The 15,324-nt window shown below is 49.0% G+C and overlaps 1 protein-coding gene across 2 annotated transcripts in view; it reads right to left on the bottom strand.

The window, feature by feature from the left end:
• Positions 1-861, bottom strand: part of GRB10 (growth factor receptor bound protein 10) — a 203,291-nt gene extending 202,430 nt beyond the window's left edge. Inside the window, exon 1 of one of the 2 annotated variants that reach the window (XM_003275021.3) lies at positions 623-861. The gene's annotated coding sequence lies outside the window, so the exon portion shown is untranslated. The remainder of the gene's footprint in view (positions 1-622) is intronic. The other variant, XM_030795845.1, reaches the window with a different exon arrangement.
• Between the last annotated feature and the right edge of the window lie 14,463 nt (positions 862-15,324).

The raw sequence follows: 15,324 nt of genomic DNA, 5'->3' as shown, positions 1-15,324 counted from the left end.
GCCCTCAACTTGGTGTTAGGCCCCAGCGGCGGCTAACGGGTCACCAACAGAACCAAAAAAAAAGGTCCTCCGTCCGAGGCTGGGCCGGCTCGGGACTTGGGAGTGTCTGGCACCACTGTCCCGGACGCCCGGGCGCGCGCGCCGCGGCCCGGTCGCGCAGCCGGAGCACCCGGGGCTGCAGAGACGCCTGGGCGCCCACCCTCCCAGGCGGCGGCCCCCAGGAGCGCGGCCTTGACCGCAGCCCCCGCCACAGCCCGCGAGCCGCCGGCGTCTGACAAGATGGTTCAAGAATGCACCGCTTGGACTCCACACCTCCCCCCAGGGGTCGGGAACGCAGCGCGGAGAGCCCGGCGGGGCGCCCGGCTGCCTCCGCCTCCGCCGCGCGCCCGCAGCCCCAGTCCCGCCTCCGAGCACCGCCCGCTGCGGGCCTGGGGCGCCGGAGCCCCCAGCCCGGAGGCGACGCCCTTCCGCCCGCCGCGCCTCCGCGGGGCCCGGCGTCCCCGGCCGCGGCCGCCCAGCTCTCAGACAATGACGCCGCGGGGACCCGCCTGGCCGTCCCGGGCCCCGCGGGGACGCCAACCACAAAGTAACTTGCCGCCGCGCTCCCCGCCCAACTCCGTACCTGCCGCGCGCGGCTCCCCGCCGCCTCCGCGTGGCTGCTGGCGACACTCGGCGTGGCCGGCGGCGGACGCGGGTCCCCGCGGGGCGAGGCCGGCGCGCAAGACTGTCCCGGGCGCCCCGCGCCGCCGGGGCTGCCGCCACCCAGGGGCTGCGCGGAAACTTTGGGCTCCACCGGGTCTCTGAGCGCCGAGCCCGCCCGGCCGCAGCTCGCTTCCCTCTCTGCCTCCTCCCGGCCTCCCCACCCCCTCGATGGGCTTTAAACTCGCCCGGCCCCGCCCGCCCTCTCCGCCTCTGCCGCCGCCGCCGCCTCCGCCTCCGCCTCCTCCCCCGGCTACTTTTCCTGCTCCTCCTCCCGCCGCCGCCGCCCGGACCGCTCGGCGGCCGCCAGCGCGGGAGGAGCCCGGGCCTGGGCGCAGGGCGTGGCGCGGGGGCGCGGGCCGGACGGCCGGGGGCCAGACGCTCCCGGAGGCTCCTGCCCCGGGCTACTGAGCGGGTTCCCTCTTCCTGCTCTCCTCCGGACTCGGGCGCGGGACCACGACCGCCGCGGCTCAGGCGGCTTCGCCAGTGAAAGGACAAATTGGACCTGTCGGGAAAGACAGTTTATAAGCGAACTGTTTGAAACGCACGAAGTATTAACTGCGCAGTCCAGATCCTTTATCCTAGGCGCAGCAGGACGGGACGGAAGAGCTGGGGCTGCCCCGGACTCTGTCGTAGGCTGAAGGCACCCGGCCTGGGGAAAGGAAACCTGGGTTTGCTCACAGCCAGCCAGGTCTGTTGCCTCACCTCTCTGAGCCTCAGTTTGCCCTATCTGCTTTCGGAGTGCGGGTGGAGTGAGAGGCCCTTCATTTTTTCTTAATGCTGCCAGGCCTGGTGTCCTTATCTTTACAATGGGCTAATAACGCCCGCCTGAGGGTTGGTGTCCTGGGGATTAAATGAGGTCCTACTGGGAACATAAAGTGACTGCGAAAAAGACTCCCCTACCCCCCAATTGACGGAAGCCATTGTCATTAGTGTGATTCTTAATATCTCTACCGAGTCAAAACTATAATACACATAGCATAACGATAATTATGTCTTTTCCTGGGTCTTGGTGTTCTAAACGCAGCTACAACATCATCTTGCCTTCATAGAGCATGCACTTTGTGCAAAACCTTCATGAATCCTTGCATGTAACCCCCACTGTGGCGCTCTGGGTGTTACTGTTAGAGTCCCACTGTACGGACTGGGAAACTGAATGTTGGAGAGGTGAAGTGACTTGCTGAAAGTCAAGTAGCTGGTAAGTGCAGAGCAAGGATTGGAAGCCACGTACGGTATTGTGCCAAACCCCCTTGTAGGCACCCGCTTCTAGCAGGAGTTAGTCCACCTTAGACAGGTGTTACTCATGGAAAGGTCATCCTTCCCTGTAACTGAAACAGGCCTTCCTAAAATTTTTGCCTATTGGTCCAAGCTCAGAAACAGAAGATGAAAATCAAGAGAGGATGATGTCAAAGGATTTTAGATTCCTGGAAGAAAGGAACACAGAGGACTCCTGTTGCAGAGAAAGGACTCAAAAGAAAATTTTAGAACAGAAAACTCAGTTTGAGCCAGCTTCTCACAAATGCATCAGCTTTGAACCTTCTAGCTTTTCCTGAAGGTCCAAACAGCAATCCATGCCTACACCAGTCAGGTAGCCTGATAGGCAAGGAGGCTTTGATAGAGGTTTCAAAAGTTCCTTGATACATAGACATATGTTCTTTCAGAATCACTTGTGGGTAAATTCCATACACCATGGCCCCTTTACCCCTAAATACATTGATGTATCTTTCCTAAGAGTAGAGACATTATGTACATAACCACAATAGTCACCAAATTTGTTAATGTATATTGATAAAATACTTGTATCCAATCTAGGTCCATATTCCGGTATAGTCAGTTGATCCGACGATGTCTTCCATAGTATTTCTTTCCCTCTGTTACAAGATCCACTACTGAGGTCTAGAGTCAGGTATTGCATTTAGTTGTCTCAAAATGTATGGATTTTCAGACATTATTATTCACAGTGAAGTGATCAAGATAAATGTCCTCAAGTGTTTTCCTGCTAGCATAGGTCTCTAGAATTCCCAGGACAGGCCCTCAATCCCTACATTTCCTGGCTCTCTGTAGACATCAGTGGGCAGAACCCGTTCAGAGACACTTTCTGATGCAAGTTCATGAACTTGTCACTCTTGTGGCTGCAGAAGCTGCAGCTGTCCTCTGTGCAGTGATCCTAGATGAGCCAATCCTATATACAGATTGTATCTTATAGCCTTCCCTTCCCCCAAACTCCAAATGCCCCTGCCCACGCACAATGCTCCCTCTTAACAGGGTGGCAGCCACAGTGGAATCTAGCCATGCAGCCTATACGTTATCCTGGAGAGCTCAGCCTACTGGGCAAGGCAGGGAGGCTTGTAGTTCAACCACTTCCGCAAGGGGAAACGTATAAGCTGGAATTAGGTGTCAGGACACAGGATTCCGTGATAGTGAGAAATTCAATTATCTAAACATGAGCTAGAAGCCTCCAGCTGAAAGTAGAGAATCTGATAGACTCTAATTTTTAATTAGTAATGAATTGATTAACATCTGTCTTCCCCTGTTGACTGTAAGCATGGTGACTGTGGCAACTCTGTGCCCCTTCACTAGTGTCCTTCCAGCAGGGGGAGTGCCTGGGACAGAGAGGGCACTAAGTGAATAGTCATTACTGGGGAATAGTGTCCTGTGAATTAATTTCTCAGGAGCCTCTGAGACCTGGGCACTGTCTCAAACATTGCCAGTAACCTTGGCAAAGGGAAAGTAGTCAAGGTGAATGGCACCCTGACAGCTAACTGCTTTGAGCAGCAGTGGCCCTTGCCTCTGCTCTCATGAGCCACTGCTAGTCACACGGCCTGGCCACCATCCCATGTGGCCCATGCGGACATGCGAGCACATGTCTGGAAAGCAGCTGCCTGCCCACCCCTGCAAGGGGTAGACGGTAGTCTATAGTCATAATATAATCATAGTGCCTGCCCCAGAATACCTGAGGAGCCTGCTTGCACTACAAATCCCTGGGCCCACCCAAGCTCTGGAGAGTTCACGCCTCCAGGGTGGATCTGCATTTTTTTTTTTTTTTTTTTTTTTTTTTGAGACGGAGTCTCGCTTTGTCACCCAGGCTGGAGTGCAGTGGCGTGATCTCAGCTCACTGCAAGCTCCGCCTCCCGGGTTCACACCATTCTCCTGCCTCAGCCTCCCGAGTAGCTGGGACTACAGGCGCCTGCCACCACGCCCAGCTAATTGTTTTGTACTGTTTCAGTAGAGACGGGGTTTCACCGTGTTAGCCAGGATGGTCTCTATCTCCTGACCTCATGATCCGCCCACCTCGGCCTCCCAAAGTGCTGGGATTACAGGTGTGAGCCAACACGTCCGGCCCATTTTTAATAGACTCCTGCACGATGCACGATCTACATCCACACCAGTATTCCAAACACTCCTAAACGAGACAGACAGGCCATCCTGGAGCCTAGAGGTGGGGAGCCTGGCAGCATTCAAGGAAGGCTTCCTGTGGTTGCCATGCCCCCATGGCACCCTGGAACATCAAAGATGGTAAGTTAGGCAAAGAGAACTAAAGAAAAGGCCTTTGGGGTTGAGGGACAGGCGTGTCTCTCAGTCCAAACCCATGAAAGACCTTGGCTCCCTCAGGGTGCAGTACCAAGTAGTTGCATTTAGTCACAGAATGTTGCTGCTGGGTCTGGGGTTAGAGTTTTGACAACACACCAAGCTGGAGGGGTAAGAAGGGACTTATTTGTCAGATTTATATTTAACTATTTATACTTATTTGTCAAGCATAGGCTTATTCATATATGGTGATGAGAGCACCAGATATGTCTGTTATGGGGCCTACCAGCACAGTTCCCCTCAGCTAGCGCTGCTCTGTCTAGAGGTTCCCCACAACCCTGGTTTTCCTTGATTCCTAAGTACCAATTAAATTGGTCAGGGATGACACTTGGCCCAGAGATTTCCATTCTGTAGGTAGGTTGGCCAGTGGGCGGAAGGATGACCCAACCAATCAGAAGCCTGCACCTGGGATTCTGAACCTGAAGTACTGGTGGGATCTGCACAATGGAGACCAGGTGAGGAACGGCGAGTTGGGCTCAGCATAAGGATGGTGTAAAGTACAAAGACCCAAACAGATGCCGTCGTGCCTCCTGTCTCTCTGGGTCCAGGCTGGTACAGCTATTGTTTTGAACGTCCATAGAATTCCATTTTCCGTCATCGTTTATTTGGTTTGGTTTTGGTGGGGGGTTGGAAGCGGTAGGGACAGAGTCTGGCTCTGTCTCCTAGGCCAGACTGCAGTGGCGCAATCTCAGCTCACTGCAACCTCCACCTCCCAGGTTCAAGCAGTTCTCATATCTCAGCCTCCCGAGTAGCTGGGATTATAGGCATGCGCCACTATGCCCAGCTAATTTTTTATATTTGTAGTACAGACAGGGTTTCACCATGTTGGTCAGGCTGGTCTTGAACTACCAACCTCAGGTGATCCACCTGCCTCGGCCTCCCAAAATGCTGAGATTACAGGTGTGAGCCACTGCACCTGGCCCCATTTTCCTTATATTGTCTTAATATCAACTCTCCTTTTCTGAAGTTGCTTGGATCAAAATGTCTTTACAACCAGAACAGAGGCTCACAGAAGGATGTTTATTCAGGCTGGTTACTTAGGTATAATTTGCTGACCAGAAAATTTATCATTTTTTAATGTACATTTTGTGGAGTTTGGAAAGGTATATAGTTATGGAACCAGTAAAGACATTAATACAAATAGTTTTCACCCTAAAAAGTTTTCTCGTGCTCCTTGTCAGTCCCTCTCCCTACTCCAGGCAACTGATCCTCTTCCAGTTCTTAGGTTTTGCTTTTCTTTTCTTTTTCTTTTTTTTTGGAAAGATGGGGATCTCCCTGTGTTACCAGGCTGGTCTTGAACTCTTGGCCTCAAAGCAATCCTCCCTCCTCAGCCTCCCAAAGTGCTGGGATTACAGGTGTGAGTCACCACGCCCAGCCATGTTGCTCTCAAGATTGTCGTCTGAATGGAATCACGCAGTAGGTAACTTGGCATAATGTCCTTGTGAATCATCCATGTTTAGTGACTGGATAGCATGATACTTTAATTAGGGTAGGTGTACATCCACTTGTTCAGCCATTCTCTGGCTGGTGAAAATTTAGGCTAGTACCAGTTTTGGGCAATTATGAATAAAACTGCTATGAGTATTTGGGTAAAGGTTTTTCTGGAAATGTAGGTTTTCATTTCTCTTGGGTAAATAACTAAAAGAGAGACTGCTAGGTCATATCTCAGTATATGTTTACCAGGAACTGCCAAACTATTTTCAAAGTAAGTATATTATTTGTGTCTGCACCAAAAATGTGTAAGAGTTCCAATTGCTCTACATCTTGCCCAATACTTGCTGTTGTTTGTCTTTTTCATTTCTGCCATCCTGATATTGTGGGGGCAGCTTCTAATGTTGTGTAGTGGTATCTCATTCTGATTTTAATTTGCATTTCCTTCATGGCTAATAATGTTGAGCACTTCTTCATGTGCTTATTTGCTGTGCATATACAATGTTTTGTATAGTGTCTATTCAAATCATGTGCCCGTCTTTTTGGGTTTTTTTCTTATCATTGAGTGCTGAGAGTTATTTATATTATCAATCCTTTAGTAAAGATGTGTTTTGCAAGTATTTTCTCCCATTCTTTTCATTTTTTAAATGGTACCTTTCAAACAGCAGAAGTTTTTTTATTTTGTAATTTTTTTCGAGACAGAGTCTTGCACTGTTGCCTAGGCTGGAGTGGCGCTATCTCGGCTCACTGCAAGCTCCGCCTCCCAGGTTCACACCATTCTCCTGCTTCAGCCTCCTGAGTAGTTGGGACTACAGGTGCCCGCCACCACACCTGGCTAGTTTCTTGTACTTTTAGTAGAGACGGGGTTTCACCGTGTTAGCCGGGATAGTCTCAATCTCCTGACCTCGTGATCCGCCCACCTTGGCCTCAGAAAGTGCTGAAATTACAGGCATGAGCCACCTCGCCCGGCCAGCAGAAGTTTTTTGTTTTGTAAGTTAAATTATCAATTTGTCCTTTCCTGGATTGTTTTTTGTATCCTATCTAAGAAATTCTTTCCCAGACCAATACTGCAGTGATTTTCTTTTATGTTTTCTTCCAGAAGTTGTATAGTTTTGGCTCTTACATTTAGAGATATAATTCAATTGTAACTGATTTTTGTAGACCATGTGAAACAAGGGTGAAGTTCCTTTCTTGTGGCATATGGATGTCTGCTTGTCCCACTGGGTGATTTGAAGTCATTAGGTGATCCCAGTTTTGTTTTAGAATGCTCGATCCAGCTACAGTGGAGCCAACAGACCAGTTGGGAGACTGGTAGGTGAGGATGATGTTGGGCTGTGACAGAGGGGAGGGACAATAAGGAACAGATTGGGGTGAGTATAGGACATATGTATCACAGCAAGTCTCTGCCCTTCTGGTGGCCCTGGGCTTAGATGAGACTGTGGCAGTGAGCACAGTGCCCGGCACAGAGGGAGGGAGGCACAGCGCAGGGAGAGCGCGTGGCCATGTTGCTGCAGGAAGATTCCATCATGGAGCAAGCTCAGCACCCTCCCCCAGGCACTCTTGCTGAGACGTCTCCCTCTTAGTTGAAACAACACTGCACCCATTAGGATGCTTTGGGCTGCAGGGAACAGAGCAGAGCTTACCAGCCTTGTCCAGGATTTCTGTCCTCGTCATTCTCAGGGCCATGGTTTTGCCTAATGCTTGCCCCGGTAGTGTCAAGATCACAATGCAGATGCAGTTCCAGGCATCAGTTCCCCTGATAACTGTGTCCAAGGGCACAAAGGGGACATTCTCCTCCCTTGCCTCTTGCCAGAATCCACTAGGAGATTTCTTCTCACATTTCAGGATCTAGAACATGGTCTCAGGCCCGTGCCCTAGCGGGAAGGAAGGTGAGAATGTGAGCATCACGTATCTTTAACTTCTGTATTGTGGGGGCAGCTTCTACCAGCAAGAAAGAAGGATCAGGGATGGGAGTGGCTGGTAAATGGACCACCAAAAGGACATGGCCAATAGCAGATGACCTTTTTGGCAATGAAGAGCTGAGAGCCCCTCTAGTTTAGAAGGAGCTTCCTAAATAAATGCAGCCTGGGAATTAGGATCCTGGGGATGACATGCAATTCTAAATCCCTAGGCATCCAAACCTAGTTATATCTCTAAAACGTGAGCTCCTTTCCAGCCACTTAAAAAAAATCATTTCAGCACCTTAACCCCATTAGAAGTTAATTAACCATGAATGTAGCACAAACTTTACTTAATAAAATATATCTCCATCCCAATACACTTCATGATTTTAATAACCAAAGTTCCAGAGCTAGTAGGAGAATCCAAAATAAGAACAAAAATGTTTAATTGGTAAAAATTATTTAGAGCTACTGGGGATTTAGTATTAGCATAACCTGCACGGTGTGTGAGGGCAAGTGAATGTATGTTTTTGAGACAGCACCTTAAAGTTAATGTTTAAGATGTTAAAGCCAGAAGCTGCTTCAGTTAGTCAGCATACATTCTTTAAGAGGATTAATCTGCCTGCATGAGGTACGAGACTACACAGAAAATAGAACAGCTAATCCTGGAGATGAACCTGATAGATATCCCACAATGGGTACTTACAGCAGTGAGGAACCCTGTCCAGGTGGAGGGCGATCACGTGAATGTTTGCATTCACTTTGGGCTTGCACTTCTGTTAGCCAAGTCTGGATGTTCAATTGCATAGGAGAGAATTATATTTTACAATAATTTGCAGAGAGTCCTTTTCATTCATTTATATGTAAGTGTAGCCCAGGGTCATTATTTTTTAGGACTCATCAGATTTAAAGATTGAGTGACTGTATGTGACAGATTTTTCCAGGAGAAACAGTATTTTTTCTTCTTCTTCCCTTAGTTATTATCTTCTCCTCCCTCTTCATTCTCAAAACAAGCACCATCCCTAAGTGCCTGCTTCAGCATAAACAGGTGATACATGTTTAATGTGTACCTTACATTAGACACTGTACCAGGCACTTTATATACATATTTCAGTTAATCCTCATAATAAATTTGAGGCAAATATTGTTTTCTTAGTTTTATAGTCAAGGAAGCAGACTCAGGGAAGCTACATGGCTTCTCAAGGTCACTTAGCAAATCATTGGCAGGGCTGGCATTTGAAGCCCCCTTTGTCTGACTCTCACTCCCTTCTACCTTCTTCCCACTATTCCTGGCTGTCTCTACTGTCATTTCTTGTCATTTGATTATTTTCCATGTAACCAGTTATTTAAATGTATGACCTAATGGGATGTCTTTTGTGCAAAAGTCTGCAATTAGATTTCAGTATCATAAAGTTCTCCCTCTTTAGGAAAGGTGTTCTCATTTATTTTTGGATCCTAAAATGTGATCTCATTTCTATTTAAGCATGTGTCCCTGAATCCAAGGTGGAGGAATGGGAGGGTCATGGGAGGAAGATATTAAAGTCTTTTATTTATTCAAGTTAGGGATTTTAATCTCACACCTACCCACCCTCCTTACCCTCCTACTGTTAGGGAGTTTGACTTACTTGGTTCTGATGCTAGCTTGGGAATTCTGACCTCCTGGAGACCAGAGACACCCACAGAGTGGGGATGGCACCATGACAGGCGGCTCCAGAAATGGGCGGTGGGAAGAGCCAACCCTAGAGTGGGTGGAGCTGGGTCAGTGACGACACAGCCAGACAATATATCCAAAAAGTGCAAAAGAGGTAGATGTCCTGCAGATGAGTGACCCTCATGGTGATGAGACAGCTGGTGGATAGAAGGAGCTAGCAAGGTCTGCTCACAGATGGAAGTCCAATGGCAGATATTCAGTCCCTGGGAAAGAACAAGATAGGGCTTCCATCCAGCAGGAAGTCAGTTAGGAGATCAAGATTGTTCACAGTAAAAGTTGGCGCCCCACTACAAAAACTAGGAAACAAGTCTATAGAGGACCTGAGTCCCCAAGCACCCCTGTGACACTCCTTCAGTATTCCCTTAGGAGAGGAATGCCAGTGTCTGCAGGGAATCTTTGAGGGAGGAGAGGAGGAATAAGGGGGAAGGAAGTAATGCAACTCAGAATGCTTGTACTAGGCCAGGTGCTGTGGCTCACGCCTGTAATCCTGGCATTTGAGGAGGCTGAGGTGGGTGGATCATTTGAGGTCAGGAGTTCCACACCGCCAGGCCAACATGGCGAAACCCCATCTCTTCTAAAAATACAAAAATTAGCTGAGCATGGTGGCAAGCGCCTGTAATCCCAGCTACTCGGGAGGCTGAGACACAAGAATTGCTTGAACCCAGGAGGCAGAGGCTGCAGTGAGCCAAGATCGCACCACTGCACTCCAGCCTGGGCAACAGAGTGAGAGTCCCTGAAAAAGAAAAGGAAGAGGAGGGGAGGAGAGGGGAGGAGAGGGGAGGAGAGGGGAGGGGGGGGGAGGGGAGGGGAGGAGAGGGGAGGAGAGGGGAGGAGAGGGGGAGGGGGGAAGGGAGGGGAGAGAAAGGGAAAGGGAAGGGGAAAGGGAAAGGGAAGGGGAAAGGGAAAGGGAAAGGGAAAGGGAAGGAAGGGAAAGGAAGGGAAGTCCTAAAGACCATCAGTGATAACTCATTCAATTAACAGACACTGATTAAATGCTGACTACCTGCAGCATTGCAGGTAGGTGCAAAGCAGTCCGGAGGCAGTCAAGATGTTGGCATTGATGGCCTTACAAAGGCTTCTGCAACAGCACTCTGAGAGGCTGGGACAGACTCTCTGGGGGCCTGCACGATGACGAGAGCAGATGTATACCAGAAAGACTCTTCCCAGGGAGGGATGCACAGACTTTCCAAACTGCCCAGGGGCCCTAAGTGTCTGAGTCGACAAGAGTCCGGGGTTCCAGCTGGGGCTCTGAGAGACCAGTCGGTGAGGGCAGCAGTTAGCAGCTGCTCTGTCTCTCAGAGCCTCCATGTCTGCATGTCTGAAAAACTCCATGAGAACTTTTTGTATAGAGGCCATCACCCGTGGAGGAAGTTTGTCACAATGCCCTGGTAGAGCATTCGGTTTCGGGCTCCATATTCATTCAGTTCTAGTTAAGGACATATGTTTTGGAACCAGGAATTTGACCCGGGTTCAAATTCTAACTTTACTTCTTGTTAGTTATGGGACTGTGGATAAATTACACAGACTCCCTAACTCAACTTCCTCAGCCGTGGAGTCAGGATGATAATTCTTACCTAATAATGTTGTTTTAGTGGATTTTTATATCTTACTTTTGTCTGTAATGAGTTAAAATATAATGCAGCATAATAAACCACCCCAATAGAGTGGCATAAAACAAACATCATTTTATTTTGTTTGCCCAACTATGAGTCAGTAAGTCAGGCATGGCACAGTGAGGACAGCCAGCTTGCCTCTTCTCTACCATGGCTGGCAATCAGAGTCATCCATCCCTGTGTCCCAGAGATATAGTGGTTGGCTTAGGAATGGGCCTGGGAATCAATCAGGCCAAAGAAGAGTGAGGGGGAGGAAGTTTACTGGGGGTGTCTAGAACAGGAGTTTCTGTTCCTTTCTTACGTAGGACACGAGCTGTGAATGAGAAAGTGTGGAACCTCAGGTGCACTGGCAGCCTCCCTGGCTCTAAGGATAGTCCACTGAGGAGGAAGCTGACCCTGTGGGCTTCAACGTAGGGGAGCAGAGGAAACATGGGCATCTGAGGTCATCACAGACCATCCCACCATGGACTTCACATTCCGAGAGTCAATAAACATCCTTACTGTTTTTTGTTTTTTGTTTTGAGACAGGGTCTTGCTGTGTTGCCCCAGCTGTTCTTGAACTCCTAGGATCAAGCAATCCTCCCACCTCAGCCACCTGAATCACTGAGACTACAGACACATGCCCTGACACCTGGCTCATGGACTACTGTTTTTACTTGTGGCTTAAAGCATCATGACTAATATGATTGTTCACTATGATAACATGGGGTAACCACTGTATAAAGAGGAGCAGTATCATGGAGTTGCCTTTCTGCACAGAAGCCTCTGTTCCTTCTGCCGTCACAGCATCAGGTATACCAATATTCATGAAAAAGGCAGGGCTGCTTGATTATTTAACCTACTCTTTTCTAGGGAGGAAGTGTCCCCAGCCAGGGAAGGTGCATCAGGAAGCCACAAACTCTGAGTGGGGGCTGGAAAAGGGTGCAAATCCTCCACTGAGACTGTGGACCATTCACCCTACCCTATAGTTCCCACCAGAGACTCTGGCCTGAAACAGCATGGGTGTTTTGGAAGATACACTTACCATTCTGCTCTGCTCTATTTGTGTTGTTCTGGAAAAAAAAAAATCTCTACATAGTTAACACTTTGCTTTCCGAAGCATTTTAGGGACAGGGTCATCCTCATTCATTCCTAGCATCTTAATCAATTGTCTAAAGTCTTAAGCAGAACTCTCCAACACTTGATGCCAAAATGCCTTCATAGCCCCAAAAGAGACACTACTCAGGGACCCCCCACAACCCCAGAGTCAGAGCTATAACTGAATGTTCAAGTTAGGGTCTTTCGGGAATATGTCATGAAGCACAAACATCCTTCCAGAAGGGCTACTGAGAAATCCTATCACAGTAAAGAGGACAGATTTGGGGGTCAATACAGCCACACCCCTTACTTGCCATGGGTCATAGGCTGGCCACCCAATGACTGCAAGCTTCAGTATTCTCAGGTATCATGCAGGGATCATATACTGTGGGCGAAATCAACTAGACCATGGGTCTGAAGTGCCTAGCAAGATAGCAGCTCATGGTAAGACTCAGTCAGCAGGGATTATACTTCCTCCATCATCTGGAGGAACTTAGTAATATCTGGAGTAGGTTCAGTTCCTGCTTGACCACTGGTGAGACCCCTATTCTGCCTCCTTTTCTCATCTGTAAGATGGGGAAATAACAGCACCTACTCCATAGGGTGGCTTCTTAGGAGTAAATTTGTATATATGTAATGGAATGATCTGTGGTGCCACCAGCAATAAACTCTGGGGACCATCACTCCAGGTAAGCCATAAATACATGCTTGGGATCCTCCTGACTCCTAGGCCCATGGTTCGTCAGGCTCATCCTGCCAGGAGAATGGCCTGACCGGGGATGGCCCTCAGTTACTTTCTTCTCTGGGGAAGAAGAGACTCAGAATGACAGCCCGGTCAGTCGATGGCAGTGTCCAAGGAATGGACCGCCTAGGTAGGTACTCTGTGCATGGGACAGGACATCCTGTGCCTGTTCCCACCCTGATGTGTTGACAGGTCCTTTGAAGGGCTGGGCAGGGCTGCCTGCAAGGTGAATTTTGAGCTGGGCACCCTAATCTCAGCTGACAGGGACTCACCACACATATCCTCTGGTCCACTATTCAGCCCTCGTGGCATCATCCAGCTAGAGCCAGATGGGGGAACTCGACTTTGGTGGATATACACCAAAGAAAGAGAAAGAGGAAGCAAGGCTGCCTGGCACTGAGCATCTCATTTTATAGCCATCTGTGAAAGAAGAGCTATCATTTAATTTAAATTTCCCTTATATTCACAACTTTACAGGAAGAGTTAAAAATACATGAAATGTCAACTATTTGGATAACCTTTTGCCACTTCCCAATAAATATGATGTGCATGTTTCCATCTCAACAGCCAGAAGTGAGTTTCGCATTCTGTTTTGGTTTCAGCTGCCTCCAGGCACCCCTTTCTATGAATCGACATCCTCCACATGCATGTCTGTGGGGCACTTGGCCCCTTTCCAGTTTTTCCACTGCTATGAATAGCACCACAAGAAACGCCCCTGGGCAAGCCATTTTTTTTTTTCAAATCCTTTACATATCTCACTAGAACATTGCTGTTTCCTTTTCTTCTTTTATTAGAGTCGAGGAAGAAAGGATTTATTCCAGCTACCTGAACAGAAAGGGCTCATTAAGGGGAATCTTTCTGGGAGGACAGGCAGCAGCTGTTCTAGGGGGGTCATTGTTGCTGGTGAGTGCAGGGAGGTCGCTGTTGCTGGTGGGTGCCACTACTCCTTGCCCCCTTCTCTCCTCCTGCGTCCAGGTCCGCTGGCCGGCACCTGCTCCCTGTGGTCTGCCGCTCATCACTGGCTTTCATGAGGACGCTGTGGTTCCTGCGGCACTAACTGGCTGATTTCCTTGCAGTGTTGATTTCCACCTTCAGCAAGCTCAGTCTGTCAGATTCCATAGTCCATATTCTTCAACTGGCTGTCTCCTTAGTCTAAGTCTGATTTCACACAAGGCCAGGGCACAGGTAGGGCCTATGATGGGGCAGGAGAGCTATGTCATGAAAAGAACCAAATTTAGTTGACAGTCGACCCTTTGGCCACATGGGTTTGAACTGGGTGGGTCCACTTAGGCATGGGTTTTCATTCTCCTCTGCCACTCCTGAGGCACCAAGAACAACCCCTCCTCTTCCTCTTCCTTAGCCTCAAGGTGAAGACGAAGCTGAAGACCTTTACGATGATCCACTTCCACTTATCGAAGAGTAAATACATTTTCTCTTGCTTATAAGTTTTATAATATTTTCTTTTCTCTAACTTTATTTTTTAATTTTTTAAAATTTTTATTTATTTACTTTTTTTGAGATGGAGTCTCGCTCTGTTGCCCAGGCTGGAGTGCAATGGCGTGATCTTGGTTCACTATAACCTCTGCCTCCCAGGTTCAAGCAATTTTCCTGTCTCAGGCTCTCAAGTAGCTGGGATGACAGGCGAGCGACACCATGCCCGGCTCATTTTTGTATTTTTAGTAGAGACAGTGTTTTGCCAAGTTGGCCAGGCTGGTCTCGAACTCCTGACCTCAGGTGGTCCACCCAGCTCGGCCTCCCAAAGTGCTGGGATTACAGGCATGAGCCACTGCGCCCGGCCTTTTTAATGTTATTCTTTTTCTCTCTAGCTTATTTTAGTGTTAGAATACAGAATATGACACATGTAATGAAATATGTGTGAATCAACTGCTTATGTGGTCGGTAAGTCTTCTGGCCAACAGCTATTCGTAGTTAAGTTGGTGGGGAGTCAAAAGTTATATGTGAATTTTTGACTGCACAGGGGTCAGTGCTCCTAGCCCCAGTGTTCAAGGGTCAACTGAAACTTGACCTCCAAATGGGATTTTACAAACCACGCCCAAAACTTAGTGACTGAAAACCACCACCATCTAATTTGTTCACAATTTTCTAGACCAGTGATTTAGACTGGGCCTAACAGCACGGTGCTTCTGCTGGCCTCCCCTGGGATCCTTCCTGCCCTGGGGCTGGGGCTGGGGCCGCCTGCCCGGGTGTGCAGGCCGGAGGTCCTGAGCCGGAACAGCTGCTGTGTTCCTCCGAGGGATTTCGTCCTGCACTTGCAGGACATTGTCTCAGGGAGGTGGAGAGGGCAAGTCCTGGTGGCCAGGGGCTCTCCGTGCTCCTGCTGCGTCTTATTTGCTAGGGTTATGTTGGCCAGTTTGGGAGGGTGATGCCCGTGGGTGCAGACGTGTGACTTACTGTGCTTTGGGAGCTGTTGCCTTAACACTTTACAACACACGTGCATGAAACTTCATACGAAACCTGGAAAGTTTGAAAGAAGATACATGCTGCTTTACACTAAACATACTACTTTAAACAGACTACTTTAAACCAGGTCTCATTTCTGTA

Source organism: Nomascus leucogenys, chromosome 17, assembly GCF_006542625.1.
Source record: "Nomascus leucogenys isolate Asia chromosome 17, Asia_NLE_v1, whole genome shotgun sequence".
In the NCBI taxonomy this organism is placed as follows: Eukaryota; Metazoa; Chordata; class Mammalia; order Primates; family Hylobatidae; genus Nomascus; species Nomascus leucogenys.
This window is presented reverse-complemented; position numbering and strand designations above follow the sequence as displayed.